This window comes from Schistocerca serialis, chromosome 10, assembly GCF_023864345.2.
Source record: "Schistocerca serialis cubense isolate TAMUIC-IGC-003099 chromosome 10, iqSchSeri2.2, whole genome shotgun sequence".
NCBI classification, from domain to species: Eukaryota; Metazoa; Arthropoda; class Insecta; order Orthoptera; family Acrididae; genus Schistocerca; species Schistocerca serialis.
Genome location: NC_064647.1, coordinates 111,052,152 through 111,064,793, shown reverse-complemented (window position 1 = coordinate 111,064,793; position 12,642 = coordinate 111,052,152). Strand labels below are relative to the sequence as shown.

Sequence of the window (12,642 nt, the reverse complement as noted above, 5' to 3'; positions counted from 1 at the left end):
ATCACTGGAATAACAAAAGAGTGTTGTTTCCTTTTAAAACAATTCAGGGACTGTACGTGGAGAATGTTCTCTGCATTGTAGCTTTTCTACTCCTTAATTACATCGATCAACAATCCGGACTGATTCATGATCCTCAAAAAAAGTCCAGAATGAGATTTTCACTCTGCAGCGGAGTGTGCGCTGATATGAACCTTCCTGGCAGATTAAAACTGTGTGCCGGATCGAGACTCGAACTCGGTCCCGAGCTCGAGTTTCGGTGCGGCACACAGTTTTAATCTGCCAGGAAGTTTCTCAAAAAAAGTGTTGCGAACAAAGATTGAAATTTTGATAATTACTAATTTGTGAAGTTGTTACTGCAGTGTTTTGTAGCATGAAAATTTCATGTTGCTTCCATGTTGCCACTATAAACAAGAGCTGTATGCACAAAAAAGTGGTTGAGTTAGTTCCTCAATTTTTTTTTGTGTATATTCAGGTTCCATTGACACAGATTTAAAATTAAGTAATATACTATGGAACGAATAGAGGTTTTTATTAAATGAGCACAAAGATTTTAGTTTTCAGTAATCCCACTTCAGCATGTTTCTAGCTTTGTAACGGTCCCACTCTCGCTTAATTTCATCTATCAGGTCCTGAACCTCTTCGTAGCCCTCAAAAATATTTCTCGCCACCATCACCGACTGGACGATCATCTGGAGTCCCTGCTCCAAGTCGGCCTCGTCGTTTTCTAGGAAACTAGACAACTGTTTAAAGAAGAATTCGACCTGCTTCCCGGTGAAAGTTATCCTGGTGGCCGTAGCCCTGAGTTTCCAGAGCAGCCTGCACACCCGGGCCTGGTCGGCGTCCATGCTCCGGAACGCACATTCCGCCATGTCGTTCATCACCTCATTCAAGAGGAACTGCCCGACCTGCTGCCAGAACTCAGCCATCTTTCAGTTGGGAGCTTCGGCCTGCAAGAGAAAGACAACAGGTATGAAAAAAAGTTCAAATGGTGCTTTTGTGGAAATGCAGTGGTGCACAGTAATTCAGGCTTTCCACTTCGTGAAGGCATTACCGCTATTTTAAGGAGACTACAGTTGTGGCCGGCCGGTGTTGCCGTGCGGTTGTAGGCGCTTCAGTCTGGAACCGCGTGACCACTGCGGTCGCAGGTTCGAATCCTGCCTCGGGCATGGATGTGTGTGATGTCCTTAGGTTAGTTGGGTTTAAGTACGAGTAGTTCTAAGTTCTAGGGGACTGATGACCTCAGATGCCTCACATGTTAAGTCCCATAGTGCTCAGAGCCATTTTGAACCTACAGTTGTGGAAAGACAGCTCTGGCGTTGAGAAACAGCTAATATCACTAAAATTAAACTAGGCTCAAAGCCTCCATGGGACTCCTGTCAAATTCCATAAATTTGCAGCTGAATTAACTTCCATTACAGCCATACAGCCGAGAAAAGCTGTGCCCGGAGATTGGAAAGGTGTACAGCTCACACCTCTCTTTAAGAAGGTCAGCAGAACTGATCCTCAAAACAGTCCCATTGACATCCATCTGTTGTAGAACCCTATATCATACTCTTAGCTCAAAGATAAGAGTAGCCGGCAGAAGTGGCCGTGCGGTTAAAGGCGCTGCAGTCCGGAACCGCAAGACCGCTACGGTCGCAGGTTCGAATCCTGCCTCGGGCATGGATGTTTGTGATGTCCTTAGGTTAGTTAGGTTTAACTAGTTCTAAGTTCTAGGGGACTAATGACCTCATCAGTTGAGTCCCATAGTGCTCAGAGCCATTTCAACCATTTTGAAAGATAAGAGTAGATTTAAGTCATCTTTTCCAACTATCATGTGGGGGTGGTGCATACGTTCGGAGCGGTTTTCCATAACTTTAATAAACACAACATAATATACATCGCAGAGACTTTACTCATCAGTAGTTAATTGTCCTTCACTTTTTATACTAGTCTGCGCTCGCTGCGGTAGCTTTTCGATCCCGACCGGGCACAAATTTCCAACTTGTCCCACTGATACAAATCAATGCCCACTGGCAGCAAACGTCTTTAATTCCATTGTGTCTTGACACGAGGTACACTACTGGCCATTAAAATTGCTACACCACGAAGATGACGTGCTACAGACGCGAAATTTATCCCACAGGAAGAAGATGCTGTGATATGCAAATGATTAGCTTCTCAGAGCATTCACACAAGGTTGGCGCCGCTGGCGACACCTACAATGTGCTGACGGGAGGAAAGTTTCCAACCGGTTTCTCATACACAAACAGCAGTTGACCGGCGTTGCATGGTGAAACGTTGTGATGCCTCGTGTAAGGAGGAAAAATGCGTACCATCACGTTTGCGACTTTGATAAAGGTCGGATTGTAGCCTATCGCGATTACGGTTTATCGTATCGCGACATTACTGTTCGCGTTGGTCGAGATCCAATGACCGTTAGCAGAATATGGAATCGGTGGGTTCAGGAGGGTAATACGGAACGCCATGCTGTATCCCAACGGCCTCGTATCACTAGCAGTCGAGATGACAGGCATCTTATCCGCATGGCTGTAACGGATCGTGCAGCCACGTCTCGATCCCTGAGTCAACAGATGGGGACGTTTGCAAGACAACAACGAACAGTTCGACGACGTTAGCAGCAGCATGGACTATCAGCTCGGAGACCACGGCTGCGGTTACCCTTGACGCTGCATCACGGACAGGAGCGCCTGCGATGGTGTACTCGACGTCGAACCTGCGACCGTAGCAGCAGCGCGGTTCCGGACTCAAGCGCCTAGAACCGCTCGGCCACACCGGCCGGCAGTCTAGGTTCGGCAGTGATACGTATGAGCAACTGAGACTGTAGTCTGCTACTCACCTCACGGATGTATTTGCGCTGCCTCTGCGTAGTCGCTGGTTGGTCACCCTCGCGACTGCTAATGTCCAGAGGATGTGACCGTCGCGTGGTTTCTGCTGTGGGGTGTGAAGCTGGCGTTGTCTACTCCCGACTGGACAGACGAAAAACTGACCGGCCACCGACTGACAGGAGGTGCTGCTTGATTGACGGCTGGTTAGGTATGGGTACAGTCCAAACAGACCCAAGTCTCACTGGGAAAGGAAGCAAAAATTTTAGAACTCGCATGCTATGAAAAATGCTGTTTCAAGGCGCTGTCAGATTAATGAATCTTGAACACCGTGTATTTTTTTACGTTTTCTTAGTACAAAACATCGACACATCGACGAAAGTAAAACATGGATAAGGCAATGTATTCGACTTGAATTAGTTGACGCTGAAATAATTACATTAGGAAATAAGATATTAAAAGTTTTAGTAGTTAGAAACTTGTTCGATTGATTACCGATCATTATTTCGACTCTTAGGGGATTTCTCCCTAAGAAAGTCATCGCCTTTCTTTTGTTTTACGAAAATATTTAGATTAGCTGCTGTTTACGCAATACTCGCTGCAGTCCGTCTTTTGCCCTACCTACAAGCAGCAGGTCGCCAACAAATAGCAGCGTATCAATAAATTCGCTTTGCGAACATGGCACTTGCATTAAGAAGCTTTCAGTTCCTATGGCTTTCGCTCTGAAATTTAAAGTTACTCTGCTCTTGACTGACTAGGGGTCCGCAGTGGATTTTCGACTGAAGAAGGGGTCCGCCACCTGAAAAGGTTGGGAAGCCCTGCTATAGGGGATGAAGCGGGAATATTCCCCGATGTCCCACAACAACTTCTGCAGTTTTCAATCGAAACTGGCCGAGAAAAGAATGTGATGCATTAATTATTGAACACGCCTCGTATTTGCAAATTGGCTGAACACAATGATTTCACCTCCGTAACTAACAAGGTTTTGCGGTGCGGTCGCAAAACACAGACACGAAACTTATTACAGTGAACAGAGACTTCAATGAACGAACGGACAGATCATAACTTTGCGAAAATAAAGAAAGTAAACTTTTCACTCGAGGGAAGACTTGAACCAAGAACCTCTCGTTCCGCAGCTGCTCACGCTAACCACGGGACCACGGCGTTCCTGAGCTCACACTCTCCTCGATGTTACCTATCTTGCACATGGACTACTCAGTTTGTATATTTTGCTTATTTTTTTCATAGTTCCACACAACTTCTTCCTGTTTTCTCGATTGATATGTGTTCAGTTTTCCAAGGCCTATCCACTGTGCCAACTTATAACTAAATCTGAGAAGGGTGCGATGGTGAGGTTCCCTTGTAAGAAGAAAAATAAGAGGAAGGAAAGTTGGCCGGCCGGAGTGGCCGTGTGGTTCTAGGCGCTACAGTCTAGAGCCGAGCGGCCGCTACGGTCGCAGGTTCGAATACTGCCTGGGGCATGGATGTGTGTGATGTCCTTAGGTTAGTTAGGTTTAACTAGTTCTTAGTTCTAGGCGACTGATGACCTCAGAAGTTAAGTCCCATAGTGCTCAGAGCCATTTGAACCAAGGAAAGTTGTATTAATAAGGAGAAAAAGGAAGCCGCAAGTGTAATAATGATACGCTCAGATTGGAAAAGAAAAGAAATTCCGCGATATTGTCGGCAACTTTCCCGCACACAAACGAACCAACAAAAATGGAGAAAGGTTAATTATGCTCTGTAAGCAGCTTAAATTCAAGCTAATGTCAACACGTTTTAAACATCTTCCCAGAAAACAAAAAACCTGGGTATCTCCGATAAAGAGTATCGGAGAATTTCAAATAGATCACGTTGCCACCTCCTCCAAATGTGAAAAAGAAATATTGAACACACGTGTCCGAAAATCTCTAAACCTCGACTCCGATCACTATCTCACGAAAATAAAAACTAAACTGATCCCACAAAACAAACAGAAAAGCAGAAATGGTGAATATAAAAACAGAAATAAAATAAATTTTGATCTTACAACCCTGAGAAATTACAACCTTAAGTCCAACTCTAACCTCAAGGATTTTCAGAAAAAACTAAAGACATTCTCCCCTTCACAAAACCTCCAAGAATTTCAGAACAACTTGATTGAGGCAACAGAAACAACCTTTCCAAAAAAGAGCAAACCGAGACACCCGTGGTGGGACAGCAACTGTAATGAAGTTCTGCATGAAAGACTTAAAAGCCTGGAAAAAGTGGAACTCACATAAAACTGAAAACAACTTTGATGAATTTAAGCAAGCCAGACAGAATGCCTCGAAAACTATTCGCAACACCAAGAGACAATATGAAAAACAACAACTGGACTCAATCGAAGAGAATTTCAAGAAATGCAACACGGCAGCTTGGTACAAAACATTCAGCCAGAAACTCCGAGGATACCAGTCCCCTTGCCTAAACCTTATGAGAAATAATAAGACCCTCGCCACCAACAATACTGAAAACTGTGAAATCCTGACTGAATATTTTGAGACACTCCTTAACTGCCAAACACGCATCCAGACTCTCAGTTTTACGCAACCAGAAACATTACCAACACATTCAACACCTCCGACACGAGAGGAAATCACAACATAATCAAAAATCTCAAAAACAGGAAAGCATGTGGAGAAGACACAATTACAGCAGAAATGCTCAAGCTTGGGGGAGAAACATCAGTAGAAACACTACACAAAGAACTTGAACAAGTATGGGAAACCAAGAAAATCCCAAGTCACTGGAAAACTGCCCTAATTCACCCTTGGTTTAAAAAAGGTGACAAAAGGGATGTTAACAACTATCGTGGAATATCGCTTCGCCCAGTCCCATACAAAATTCTATCAAAAGCCCTGCTCAATCGTGTATCACCAACTATAGAGGGAAAACTTGGAGAATAATAAGCTGGCTTCAGACCAGGAAAATCCTGCGCCGAACAAATTTTTAACCTCAAAACAACAGTGAACTATTTATCTACAAGGAGCAAGAAATATTTCATAACATTCATTGATTTCAAAAAAGCTTATGACTCAATCGATAGGGACACACTCATCAAAACACTTCGAGAATATGAAATAGATGAAACAACAATCACCATAATCAAAGAAACATTAACAAATACAACATCAAAAGTAAAATTCCAAGGAGAAATTTCACGGCATTTCGAAGTCAAAACCGGCGTCAGACAAGGAGATGCGCTGTCCCCGGTACTCTTCAACTGTGTTCTGGATAAAGTCATAGCAGAATGGGGAAAACTCACGCAAAAACATGGAGTTGAGAAAGTCCAAATTGGGGGGAAGTGCTACAAAGCCATTGAAACCAACTGTTTTGCCTTCGCTGACGATCTCGCCTGTTTAGCTTACACACAAAAAGACACAATAAAACAAATAGAATTACTTAAAGAAACTGCTGAAAAAGCAGGCTTGCAAATTTCATTTGAAAAGACAGAAATCATTACAAATATCAAAAATCCACCAAAGAAAATAACTACGAAATACGGGAAAATACAGGTATCTAAACATTTTAAATATATTGGTGAACTAATTCAGCCTGTGGGAAAAGGTCATCCAGCCTGCAGGGCTAGAATACAAAAACTAGAGACAGCAACTCACTACTGCAGACAAATGTATTCAAAAAAATGTATATCCAAAAACATTAAACTCAGACACTACCAGACTGTCATTAGACCGCAGATATTATATGCATCAGAAACACTGGCAAATTTTACATACGCAGAACAGATAGAAAATCGTGAAAGAAGAATTGTGAGGACAATTCTTGGACACAGGGAAATAACATATGATCAAGGCAAGCCTATATACAGACTAAAAAGCAACAAAGAAGTGTATACGAAGTGCAGAAAAATTACAGACGAAATTAGAAAAAGAAGATGCTCCTTTTTATGCTCACATCATGAGGATGAACCCGAATAGGCTTACAAAACAAATATTTTCGTACATCGCAAATCTAAAAAATAAAAATTTATGGTTTATCAACACAGAAAGAGATCTAAAAGAAATGGACATAGATCAGGAAACAATATTTAACAGAAAACTTTTTAGAAAAAAACTGAATTCATTCACGGGTTTCGGTGTGAAAATTAAGAAGACTTGTGGAACTAAATGGTCTGAAGAGAGAAAAGCCGCCTTCAGCGCAAGAATGAAAGAAGTTCGGACTGAGAGAAAGAAGACTTCCCAGAAGCGCAAGAAATAACTGTTTTCACGTCTTTAACGGCCAAATTTGTATAATAATAATAATATATTCAAGGGAGCTGCACTCCATCTAAACAACCCAAAAACGGCATCTTACTGGCTACCTAGAGTAACAAATTAACAATAGCATGCTTATAGATTGACTAGAATAAAGGAATAAATAACACATACGCAGTTTCTGACGGCCGACGAACTGTATTGGGCTATTGAGCAGTGATTAATTTAAAACAGCCACAACATACGCTAACCAGGTTAGGGGCGTATTTAGAGACAAGCGTCGAGCAAGGACCCTGGTCAGAAGGTAATCAAAACTAGCAGGATTCCATTACACGGCAGACGTGCCAACACATCCGTTCATACTCCAGAATCAACTAGTGCAACAAAAATCATTGACACATTTCAGATAATATTTTAAAACAACATACTTAAATACTTTTGTTTACCAAAAGCCTTAATTAGTTAACAGGTTAGGCTGTTTTATTGAAGCCACGCAAATGAGGTACCAAGTTAAGGTCTTCAGTTTTACTTTGCCATGAAACACGCGTGGTAACGAGGAAAAGGAAGAATCCAACTAATTAATTGAAAGTCACTACTTGGATCCAGTATTTGACGATGCGCTCAACATCAACAGACAAAGGTGAGAGTCAAGTTTACACTCGCAAACAGCACACGCAGAACACGAGCATAAGGTGAACCTTAAATAAACTGCTCCTTGTTCAGTCATTTACACACCGACGAAACAAATAATCTTCGCCGAGTTACTGTAGACGCCGGAACGCCCAGCTGCTTGCAAATGACGCAAAATAATGGTCGAAACGTCTTACTTTAAGTCCGACGACATCCGTAGGACAGGAGTTTCAATGAACAAGCAGGCCCATCCTCTTTAATCCATCTGCAACCAAGACAGTAGCGCTGGCTGCTATCACGGCCTTAACGATCCATCACACCTGACACGAGTCAAGCCAAACATCAACAAAATGGCGTGGCCTCCTATACGCTCCCAGACGTCCGCAACCAGAATTCCTCCTCCAGACCGAAATCCCTCGCAAACACGGCAGGCATCCGGCCACAGCTAGAGAGCCTGTATAGGGAGAGAGTGGCCAACCGGACGATACGGCGGCCATTTTTCTGCCAAACTGCGGGCGGGACTTTTGAATGGCCAGTAGTGGAGTACACACTCACCGAATCAAAAGCACTAGACAATATGGCGAAATCATTCGTTAAATGCCTTTCTTTACAGCTATAATACAGGGTGTTACAAAAAGGTACGACCAAACTTTCAGGAAACATTCCTCACGCACAAATAAAGAAAAGATGTTATGCGGAGATGTGTCCAGAAACGCTTAATTTCCATGTTATAGCTCATTTTAGTTTAGTCAGTATGTACTGTACTTCCTCGATTCACCGCCAGGTAGCTCAATTGAAGGAAGGTAATGTTGACTTCGGTGCTTGTGTTGACATGCGACTCATTGCTCTACAGTACTAGCATCAAGCACATCGGTACGTAGCATCAGCAGGTTAGTGTTCATCACGAACGTTGTTTTGCAGTCAGTGCAATGTTTACAAATGCGGAGTTGGCAGATGCCCATTTGATGTATGGATTAGCACGGGGCTATAGCCGTGGCGTGGCACGTTTGTATCGAGACAGATTTCCAGAACGAAGGTGTCCCGACAGAAAGACGTTCGAAGCAATTGATCGGCGTCTTAGGGAGCACGAAACATTCCAGCCTATGACTCGCGACTGGGGAAGACCTAGAACGACGAGGACACCTGCAATGGACGAGGCAATTCTTCGTGCAGTTGACGATAACCCTAATGTCAGCGTCAGAGAAGTTGCTGCTGTACAAGGTAACGTTGACCACGTCACTGTATGGAGAGTGCTACGGGAGAACCAGTTGTTTCCGTACCATGTACAGCGTGTGCAGGCACTATCACCAGCTGATTGGCCTCCGCGGGTACACTCCTGCGAATGGTTCATCCAGCAATGTGTCAATCCTCATTTCAGTGCAAATGTTCTCTTTACGGATGAGGCTTCATTCCAACGTAAATTGTAAATTTTCACAATCAACACCTGGGGGCTGACGAGAATCCGCACGCAATTGTGCAATCACGTCATCAACACAGATTTTCTGTGAAAGTTTGGGCAGGCATTGTTGGTGATGTCTTGATTGGGCCCCATGTTCTTCCACCTACGCTCAATGGAGCACGTTATCATGATTTCATACGGGATACTCTACCTGTGCTGCCAGAACATGTGCCTTTACAAGTACGACACAACATGTGGTTCATGCACGATGGAGCTCCTTCACATTTCAGTCGAAGTGTTCGTACGCTTCTCAACAACAGATTCGGTGACTGATGGATTGGTAGATGCGGTCCAATTCCATGGCCTCCACGCTCTCCTGACCTCAACCCTCTTGACGTTCATTTATGGGGGCATTTGAAAGCTCTTGTCTACGCAACCCCGGTACCAAATGTAGAGACTCTTCGTGCTCGTATTTTGGACGGCTGTGATACAATACGCCATTCTCCATGGCTACATCAGCGCATCAGGGATTCCATGCGACGGAGGGTGGGTGCATGTATCCTCGCTAACGGAGGACATTTTGAATATTTCCTGTAACAAAGTGTTTGAAGTCACGCTGGTACGTTCTGATGTTGTGTGTTTCCATTCCATGATTAATGTGATTTGAAGAGAAGTAATAAAATGAGCTCTAACATGGAAACTAAGCGTTTCCAGACACAAGTCCACATAATATCTTTTCTTAATTTGTGTGTGAGGAATGTTTCCTTAAAGTTTGGCAGTCCCTTTTTGTAACACCCTGTATAGTCATAGTAGCCTACTACGTACAGCTCGGGAAAATTTGATACAGTGGCTGTAAAAATTATTCGTTACTTGCATTTATCTCCTTTGAAGTTCGTTTACTAGACATACTGCAATGAAAGTAACGTAAATAAAAAAAATGTAGTGTATAGCATTTGTTTTGTAACGGAAGTGCATAACGCTAAAGATTTAACGTACCTGTATTACGTCAGATGAATGAAGGTCTTAAGCAGTTGTTTACTTGTGACATGCAAAAAGTGTGAGACGTATTAGAACTTCTTGTCACGTCTTCAAACTTTTTGCATGTCACACTCGTAGATAACAAACGAAAAAGAAAAAAGATTACAAAAATCAGGTAATGTTAAATGTAGGCTACTGTAATAACGACCAAATATAACAAGAAAACTACCGTATCCCTTGTACCCCACAGTAAGTAGGCCTTTTTAAAAACTGTCTTCAAGAGTACCTACAATTACTTACTACGAATAATGTTTCAGCGACCACGGCAACTGCGGAAAACGTGCTTACAACTTGCTTGCGTCAACAGTCAGGCAATAATACTAAAACCAAAATAATGCCTAGTTTTCTGATTCGGAACGAAATAAAGTTTGACGCTATAAAATCGAATGACCATGGCTCTACAATCACAGGAACTTTCCGTTTCCATCAAGGACTGTCAGATATTGGCTTCCAGAAAAGCTTGTGATGCTACGACTATGCACGAACTGTTAAAGAAATAAGAGCTTAAAAATGCAGTAAATTGTAATAGGCCTACCTGTTCTGCGTGACTAAGAATATTTAAAAAATTGACACCTTAAAATGCTAACATGCGATATCCACCTTCGCTTCCATTGGAACAACCAAATGCAGCACAACCTAGCATCGTTAACGAACGTCTGCAGAACGAATTACAGATGTCAAAAACAATACTGTACAATTACTAACGTGTTTACATGTAGGCCTACCGACTTCATCACAAAACGCTTCGTTATTTCAACTCCTATTTAAGATCGCAAACGCTAATTACGTACTAAAAACGACATACAACTAAATCGAACATGCATGCAAAACGCATAACAAGTCTCTCAATAATTCAAATACCTTTTAATCGTTTCCAAAAGTCCTCTCAACTTCAATTCAACTCAAAAGCACGGCTAAGATAGGAAGCGCGAGAGACGTTTGGCAGAAAAATGGCGCCAAAGCTAATCAGCCAGTCACGGGCAACTTCACCTATGGCCACTCTCTCTCTGTGTACAGGATCTCTAGCCACAGCAACGCCACAGCGCCCCCTGGCTAGGATAAGGAAACAACAGAGCGCGAAGCGGGAATTTCAAAAGGAAAGCGCCACAAACAAGGAGGAAACGCAGAGAACCAACCGAGACATTTCGTCACGGCTCAGTGCGTAAGCAATGTCGTAATTCACGAAAACCGCGCTTTTTGATAAGTAGCCCGCAAAATGGGTCTTGCAGAAAACAGAGGGAAATCGTGAATGGCGGCACCAAATGTTGTTATATAACAAACAAAACAAATAATTGAGGGCGTTGGGTTTCGCGGATGGTGCTGTAGTATAGAGAGAAGTTGCAGCATTAGAAAATTGCAGCGAAATGCAGGAAGATCTGCAGCGGATAGGCACTTGGTGCAGGAAGTGGCAACTGACCCTTAACATAGACAAATGTAATGTATTGCGAATACATAGAAAGAAGGATCCTTTATTGTATGATTATATGATAGCGGAACAAACATTAGTAGCAGTTACTTCTGTGAAATATCTGGGAGTATGCGTACGGAACGATTTGAAGTGGAATGATCATATAAAATTAATTGTTGGTAAGGCGGATGCCAGGTTGAGATTCATTGGGAGAGAGAAAATGTAGTCCATCAACAAAGGGGGTGGCTTACAAAACACTCGTTCGACCTATACGTGAGTATTGCTCATCAGTGTGGGATCCATACCATGTCGGGTTGACAGAGGAGATAGAGAAGATCCCAAGAATAGCGGCGCGTTTCGTCACAGGGTCATTTGGTGATAGCGTTACGGAGATGTTTAGCAAACTCAAGTGGCAGATTCTGCAAGAGAGGTGCTCTGCATCGCGGTGTAGCTTGCTGTCCAGGTTTCAAGAGGGTGCGTTTCTGGATGAGGTATCGAATATGTTGCTTCTCCCTACTTATACCTCCCGAGGAGATCACGAATGTAAAATTAGAGAGATTAGAGCGCGCACGGAGGCTTTCCGGCAGTTGTTCTTCCCACGAACCATACGCGACTAGAACAGGAAAGGGAGGTAATGACAGTGGCACGTAAAGTGCCCTCCGCCACACACCGTTGGGTGGCTTGCGGAGTATAAATGTAGCTTAGATGAATAGCTAAGAGAGGAAAACAGTTACCTGTACGAAAGTCCTGCTGGGTAGTGGCCGACCAATCGACTCCGACTGTGCCAGAGCTGCTGTTGGCACCCCTTATAAGACCGTCTGGTCTAGGCCTTATCGCTGAGAAGACGGTCTTCCACTGTAGCACGCAGACTACAAGAAGTGCCGGGCGCACAATCGGGGATATCCCCGGTTTCGGCACCACAGACCTCTAGCTGGTAGCTAGGTGATTCCCAAAGAGCCTTCGCACTGCACGCTGATTGGCCGATTCTGACCTCCTTACAGACAGATAAGGAATTCACTCGCACAACTTTTTGCGCCGCACTCTCTGCTGAAAGCAGTTCGCTAATGCTGATCTGTTTCTAGATAACCAGGCCCGCACAATGGCTTTGTT

General features: G+C 43.4%; 1 long non-coding RNA gene across 1 annotated transcript; it reads right to left on the bottom strand.

The window, feature by feature from the left end:
• Window positions 1-548: 548 nt before the first annotated feature.
• LOC126425287 (uncharacterized) lies at window positions 549-12,306 on the bottom strand. The gene is made up of 3 exons (XR_007576277.1): window positions 12,267-12,306; window positions 2,840-3,069; window positions 549-947 (listed from the first exon to the last, which is right to left on the bottom strand). It is a non-coding gene; the product is annotated as an uncharacterized LOC126425287 (long non-coding RNA).
• Window positions 12,307-12,642: the final 336 nt, after the last annotated feature.